Source organism: Corvus moneduloides, chromosome 22 (assembly GCF_009650955.1).
Source record: "Corvus moneduloides isolate bCorMon1 chromosome 22, bCorMon1.pri, whole genome shotgun sequence".
Classification (NCBI taxonomy): Eukaryota; Metazoa; Chordata; class Aves; order Passeriformes; family Corvidae; genus Corvus; species Corvus moneduloides.
The window spans coordinates 7,245,541-7,253,452 of NC_045497.1; positions in this window are offsets into that span (position 1 = coordinate 7,245,541).

The window sequence follows — 7,912 nt, forward strand, 5'->3', positions numbered from 1 at the left end:
AGCCCCCGGCACTGGTTCTTAGCACTGAATTCTTTGCATAAGAGAGAGATAGGAAAATGCTGGAAAAGTGCTTCCCAGCACGTCCTGGCATGCCGGGGAACCGGCCCGGCTGCAGCCGTCCCAGTGGGATAGGGGGATGCCCAGAACATCCCATAAAGTCCGAAAACATCCCCCATTGGGGTTCCTTGGGTGTTTCAAGCCACAATTTTGGGAGTGAGGGGATTCAGCAATGCACACCGGGATGGTGAGCAGTGCCGGCGGGATGGATCCAAAGATTCGCGAATGTCAAAGCGAGGTCACCCTGGATCTTGCCGGGGCTTGCCCATTCCCACGCAGACACTTTGATCCCTCCCGCACTTTTCAGTCTCTGAAATTCCTGCGGCTTTTGAATTTCACTCTGTATTCCCCAACCTGGGATTTCAGATGGATTTCCACACTTCCTGGCTCATTGAGGGGGATCAGCATTTTCGGGCTTCACCCCCATTTCCCACAGACCTCCAAAAAATGTGGGTCAGCCAAAAAACTCTCCCTTCCCAAACCCAAGGTCAAATCCCAGTAACACCCTCCCCAAAACCACTCCAGCCAGGAGCTGCTGGGACCTGCCCTGCTTGGCCACCGGAGCCCCAAAGTTTGGGGAGTGGGGTCAGGTCAGGGCTTGTTGCCGCCTGTTGCAGGAGTTGAGGCCAGCTTAGAAGCACTGCTCTGGATCCAAGCAAAGGCTGAGTCCAGGGAAGATCATGGCATGGATAGGCACCAGTTCCCAGTGGGAATGGGGGGGGGGGGGGGCATGGGGGATAAAGAAGATTGCAGGGTGAAGGACATCTCTGGGGTGAAGGATATCCATGGGGTGAAGAAAATGCATAGGGTGGAAGATGTCCATGGGGTGAAGGACATACATGGAATGAAGGATGTCTCTGGGGTGAAGAACATCCATGGGGGGATGAAGGACATTCATGGGACGAAGAACATCCGTGTGGGGAAGGATATCTGTGGGATCCAGGACATCTGCAGAGTGAAGGACATCCATGGTGTCAAGGATATCCATGGGGTGAAGAACACCTGTGGAGTGAAGGAAGTTCAGGGAATTAAGAACATCTGCAGGATAAAGGACCTCCATGAGGTGAAGGATGTGTGTGGGGAATGAAAGACATTCCACGGAGGAGTGAAGGACATTCCATGGGGTGACGATGGGCAGATGTCCTGGAACACCATTTGAGCAGGGTCCCACTGAGGGGTCCTGCACTGGGGACACCCGGCAACAGGTCACTGTGAGGTGGGGTTGGATTTTGGGGTGAGGCCCCGGCCAGGGTCCAGCAGTGCTTCCAGGCTGTGGGAGCAGCAGAGCAGCAGCAGCAGCAGAAGCAGCAGCAGGAGCAGGAGCAGTTCCTTCCTCATTCCAAGCCCTTGCACAAGGGTGGGGTGGGCGTGTGCTGGCCTGACGCAGGCGATGGGCACAGTCTTGCCCGGGAGCTGCCTCCTCCCTGCCTCCTCACCCCCTCTTTGCCCGTTTTTTTGGGATGCTCCAGAGCTGGATGGTAGAAAAAATCCCCCGGGGTTGGGGAGCAGCATCATGTCCAAGCCCTTTTCCCAGGGTCAGGCTCCCTGGCAACAACCACCGGGCTGAGGCGTCTGCCAGCCCCTGTATCTCCCCATATCCCCACATCCCACCTGCTCACTCAGGAGCCACATTTAGGGAATTTGCTCCCACAAAACCTCTCAAACATTCCCAGCCCCCAAGCCACAGGTGCCGGTGCTGTGTGTGGGTGCTGGGAGCTCATTCAGCTCGAGGCCCTTTTTTTGATGGACATACTTTGAAGTTTCCTTCCTACAAGACTGGGACAACCTAAGGAAAATAGGAATGCTGGGGGCTCCGGTAGGAGTCGGGGGTGGGAGCTGGCATTGCATGGCCTGGCTGCCCCCACAGCACCTCGCACGGGGCCCTTTCACACTCCCTTTGCACACTCCCAGCTCACACTCCCTCCCTTTGCACACCTGCTCCATGTGCACACTGCACACATGTACTCCCCTTCCATGCCTGTTCCTTTTGGAATTTTGCTCCCCTGGAGCCCTGGTTCCCTTTGCACACCTGTCCCTTTGCACACTTGTTCCCACGTGTTTGTTCCAACGCCCTTGCTGCCCTTGCACACTCAGTCCCTTTTCCCTCTCACTCTCCCTCTGTGCTCACTCCCCTTGCACACTCATTCCCCTTCCACTCTCTCTCCCTTTGTTTGGGCTCTCCCCTTGCCCACTCAGGCCCCTCTGCAGCTTGGTGCCCTTCTAGAATTGTTGTCCTTGCACACTCGCTCCCTTCCACACTTGCTCCTTGTGCACTCTCACTTCCCTTGCTCATTTATTTCCTTCATACATGTTCTCCCCTTGCACACTCCCATTTCCTTGCACACTCCTCATTCCTTTCCACACTCCCATTCCCTTGCACACTCCCTGCCTTGCACGCCTGCCATTCACAAAGAGCCGTGAGGCCAAATAAACCCAGGGAAAGGTTTATTCTCTTTGCCCCTAGAATTCCCAGCCCTTCCCCAAATGCAGGATCAGAGGGGTGCAGGCCTGGCCCCCCAGCCTGGAGCTGTGTTTTACCCCTACGCTGCAGAATCCCAGATTTGCGGTCCCTCCAACAAGGACCGAAGCCCCTTTCCCACGCACCGGCCCCCCCCAGGGTTATTTTCGCTGCCCCCCACAGTGGGAGCTTTTCTCTCTCTTCCCTTCCCCTGCCCAAGGTTTCCTCCCAGCTTCCTGGCCCGCCTGTTTATTCCCAAATCCCAGATTTCTTTGTTTGCCCGGCAGTAATTTTCCATCGAGGCTCCAAATCCATGAATTCCCGCATTGCCCACCTGAAAAATTCCTGTCCCGCTGAATAAAACCACCACATTTGTGGGGTTTATAGACACAAACCCTCATTTATTTTCCCTCCAAATCCTGAAAATTCATTTCCCCAGAAGGTGGGAAAATAAATTTGGGAGAAAGAACAACAACAAAAAAAAAGTTTTAATAAATATATTTCTGCATGGAGGATCTTGCCCAAAAACTCAAATTTTCCAAAAATTTGGGGAAAATTATCATTTTGCATCCATCAAAAATGGATTGACATCAGGATCTGGGATACCAGGGAGCAGTGGAAGGGGTTTATTCCTGGGTTGTGGATATAAGGCCTATGGAGAAGAATCCTGAGGATGCTGGTTTGGGATGAGCCAGGAGCTGGTACCCAGGTGGAACGAGGGGCTGAGATGCTCAGACACATGAATATTACAAATGTATATAAAATATTTATTATATATTAATATATAGAAGGATTTGGGTGGAGTTTGCATTAAGAAGCTGCAAAATTAGATGTAAATCTATCTATTCAGAGGTTAATTGGGAATTTTTCACAAGAAAGTCACAATAAAACCCGTGTATGGAGGTTTTGGGGTCATTTTTGCACTAGAAAACTGTAAAATTATATACAAATATAGGGAGTGGGCTTGTGGTGGGTTTTGCAACAGAAGGCCACAAAATTATACATAAATTTAAATATATGGAGGGTTTGGGGTCTTTTTTGTATTAGAAAGACACAAAATTGTATAAAAAAATAATTATATATGGGGGATTGGGGCCTTTTTCCCTAGAAAGTAGAAAATTTATATCTGTATTTAATATATGAGATAAAAATAATATTGGTATGTTGTATAAACATAATATTACTCTAATGATAATATAAATATAATATTAATTCACATGGCTATGTTGTACAATAAATATATGGCAATATAGTATAATGTGATAAAGTAACCATATAATATAGGATAATAAAGATATAAGATATAAGATACAATAAATATATAAGAAGATATAATATAGAATAATAGAACAGAATAAAATGGAATAAATAATTATCCATATTTCAATATTAATATAATATTATCTAAAGATGATTAAAATAAACAGCATTAATAAAATATACTCAATAAATACTCCCAAAACTACATATTTTAATCTTTCAAATCCCATGGAAAAACCTCTTCATCCTTTTCCCAAGGAAAAGTGGAGCAAAAACTCCCAGCTGGAGAGAAGGGTGAGCCCGTGACACTGACAGCACCAGACCTGAGACCTCAGACACCCGGAGGAGGTGATTTTTGGGGTGGATTTTTCATAATTTTTTCAGTATTTCCCCTTTAAATGCCCATGACAGGGAGAATTTTTTTGTGATTTTTTTGTGCATATTTTCCATAATTTTTCCAAAATTTAACCCTTTAAATTCCAGCAATGGGAGGAAACGCGACTTTTTGGGGTGGATTTTCCATACCTTAGGGAAGCTTGATCTATGGATTCAGCAGCCTGGAGAGAGGCTGAGATCACGCAGCCTTGTGACACTCATGGAACCGGCTGTGAGCCCTTAAATCCCACTGGAAGATTCACTGGAATTGTGATATTTTGGGGAGAATTTTCCACAATTTCCCCTTTAAATAACACTGAGGAGGAAACTGTAATTTTTTTGGTGAAGATTGTCCAAATTTTTTTCTAAAATTTCCCCCTTATATCCCACTGAGGAGGGAAATTGTGACACTTAGGAGTGAATTTTCCATAATTTTTTCCGACATTTCCCCTTAGATACCACTGAGAGGGAAAATTGTGACTTTTGGGGGCGGATTTTCAAAGTTTTACCCAAATTTCCCTCTTAAACTCCACCAAGGGGAGGAATTGTGATTTCTGGGGAAGGATTTTCCATCATCTGGGAGAGGTCAATCCATGGATGAAGGTTTTTTGGGATGTGCCTGCAGCATCCCACCAGCTGTGGGTACCGCTGGTGGTGTGGGCAGGGATGCAGGAACCGCAGCATCCTCTCAAATCCCCAAATCCGCCCTTTTTTAAGGAAAAACCTTTTCTAATGAGTTTAATCCGCGATGGAATTTTTTTCCAGGTATTTTTGGGCTCTTATTCCCCGCCCAGGGAGATGCTGGAGGCTTGGTGCCTGCGTGTTGTTTTCCTCTTCCCAGAACAGCCAGAGAACAAACTAAAAAATAATAAAATAAAAAGTAATCAAATCAAGCCCGGCTGGGGCCATTCCCGGGGCAGGAAAATTCCAGAAAGGTGGGGAAAAAACCGTGTTTATTTAATTTAGGAAACGCAAAAAAACCCCTCCCGGTGCTATTGACGGCGGGATGTGGCTTTGTGGGGGGAACAAAGGGCCGGGAACCCCCGCGGGGAGGAGGAAGAGGAGGAGGAGGAGGAAAAGGAGGAAAAGAAGAGGAGGAAGAAGAGGAGGAAGAAGAGCAGGAGGAGGTGTGAGCGTTCCTCATCCGCTGCAGCGCCGAGTCCTTCCCTCCCTGGAATTCCCTTCCCGGCTCGGCGATGTCCTGGGAGCGCGGGGAGGGGGCAGGGAAATCATAAATCCAATTAATGGAATTCTTGTGTTGAGTTCAGTTTTACATCCCTGGGTTTTAATGTGCTCAGATTTGGGATTGGTTTATTTCAGCTTTTAATGTTACTTATTTTCTATATTTTTATTTAAGTATTCTTTGTGTTTATTGTTGGTTTTATATTTTATAGTTTTATATTATTTTAATTTTAGTATTTTACTTTTAATAATTTTAATATCATTTTCATTTTTATTAGTTTGTTAATATTCGTTTATTTCTCATTCTTTTTTTCCTGGGTTTTTATTAATTTGTAATATTTTTCTATCCTCTTTTTATTCGTTTTTCTATTATTTTATTTTGTATCATTCATTTTTATATTCTTTTGTGTTTAATTCATATTTTATATTCTTTTACATTTCTATTCTTTTATTTTTGTATTATTTTATTCCTATATTCTCATTTTTTAATTTTTCTCATTTTCATATTCTTTTCAATTTACATTATTTTCCCTTTTTATCCATTTTACTACTTTATTTCTGCATTTTTATTTGTAATTAATTTATTATCACTTTACTCTGAATTATTTTTGGATTGTATTATTTTATTACTCCTTTCTTCATTATTTTATATTATTTTTCGTCTTCCTTTAGTTTCTTTTTGCATCCACGTGGGTTTATCCTTCTTTTCCTGCCTTTATTTTCCCATTATTTCACCTTTCTATTCTTTATGTCCCTATTCCCATTTTTACCTTCCTGCATTTATTCCTTTTTACCTGGGTTTTTTCTATTATTTTAATTTCCCGTCATTACCTTTTACACTATTTGACTTCCACATCATTTTCCTTCTCTAGTCCTTCATTTTCAGATTATTTATTATCTTTTCCCCTTTATTCTGCCACTAAACCACTAAATTTTGCCTTTTCCCAACTCTTTTTCAGGACATCCACCTTTAAAGGGGCATTTCCGTCTGCCACCTCCAATCCTGGGGATTTTACCATCTGAGTGTAGTAAAACATGGGGTGAAATTCTGTTAAAAACCTGCTTAAACCAGTAAATTAAACAGTTCTCAAAAAATTAAAATTATAGATGATTAATTATTGTTGTTGTTGTTATTGTTGTTGTTATTGTTACTTTATTATTATTATCATTATCATTATCATTATCATTATCATTATCACTGCTGCAGAGAGTGGATCCCTGGGTGATGGGGGATGGAAAACAAAGGGGTTTGGGGGGCACAAGGAGGGGGCGGTTATTTCAGGCTGGGTTTCTCTTTAGTCTGGGTTTATCTTTGGACCCGATGAAAAATTCTGGGGGCTGCGGAGATGGAGCTCTGTGGGGCCCTCCCCCCGATTTATTTGGGGGCACACTGCTGTAAAAATTCGTTTACTGGGGAATGTCAGTCTGGGAAAGTGAAGTTTTGGAAGACTCAATGGTGCTGAATCTACAGATCTCATGGGGGGCCCTGAGTTGGAAAACGGGGTCTCCTTGGGGAGAAATTGGCTGGTTGGGGCACCCCATGCTGCTAAAATAATAGGTTTATTGGGGATCGCAGAGCTGCAAACTGGGTATTTTGGGGAACCCCATGATGCCAAAACCAGTAGGTTTTGTAGGGGATCCCAAGAGTGCAAACTGGGACTTTTGGGGGATCCCATGCTGCAAAAATGGATTTTTTAGGGAAGATCCCAATGCTGTAAAATTAGATCTTGTTGGGGACCCCATGCTGGAAAAATGGGGTCTTTTGGGGAACTCCAAGAGTGCAAAAAAGGGTCTTTTGTGGGACCCCATAGTCCAAAATTGATCTTTTTGGCAGGGATCCCCCACTCTAAAAATAGTTTTTTGGGGGGTCCCAGGAGTGCAAAATTGGTGTTTTGGGGTCCCAAATCCCACAGGGGACCCCCAATGGGGGATTCTGTGCTGCAAAAATTTGGGGGGATCCCAATGCTTCAAAAGTTGTTTTCTTGTGGGACCCCACCCCCAAAAATGGGTTCACTGGGGGACCCTGTCGTACAATCCCCCCCATTGCAATTTCACGTGTTTTACTCTGGGGAGGGAACCCCTAAAATCCAGTTTTGGGGATCACGCAGATTTTGGGGCACAACCAGCCCTGACAAAAACTTTTCTGCTCCAAACAGGGGTTTTTGCTGCTTTTTCCACAGGTTTTTGCTGCAATTGGAGCATGGGGCTCAAGGAATTAGAGGATTATCCAGGGAAATCTTACCCCTGAGCCCCAGGGGGTTGCTGCCAGCTCCATCATTTCCCAAAACTCGGCTTTGGGAAGGGTAATGTCCATTTGGGGGTTCAAGAGTAATTCCCACGTGCGACAGGGCGGGAATTCCATCCAGGATCTGGGACCCTTGGACCCCGACACACAAATTTGGAAGGCATTTTCTTAAATCTGGGGGGTATTTGTGGAAATTTGGGACGGCTTTTGGAAACTGGGACCCCACTGGTGCAAACATTGAGCCCCATCTTGGGAATCTGGGGTGTCTTTCCTTGAATTTGGGGGGCTTTCTGCAAACCTGGGACCCTTTTTTAGGAACCTGGGACCGTTCTTAG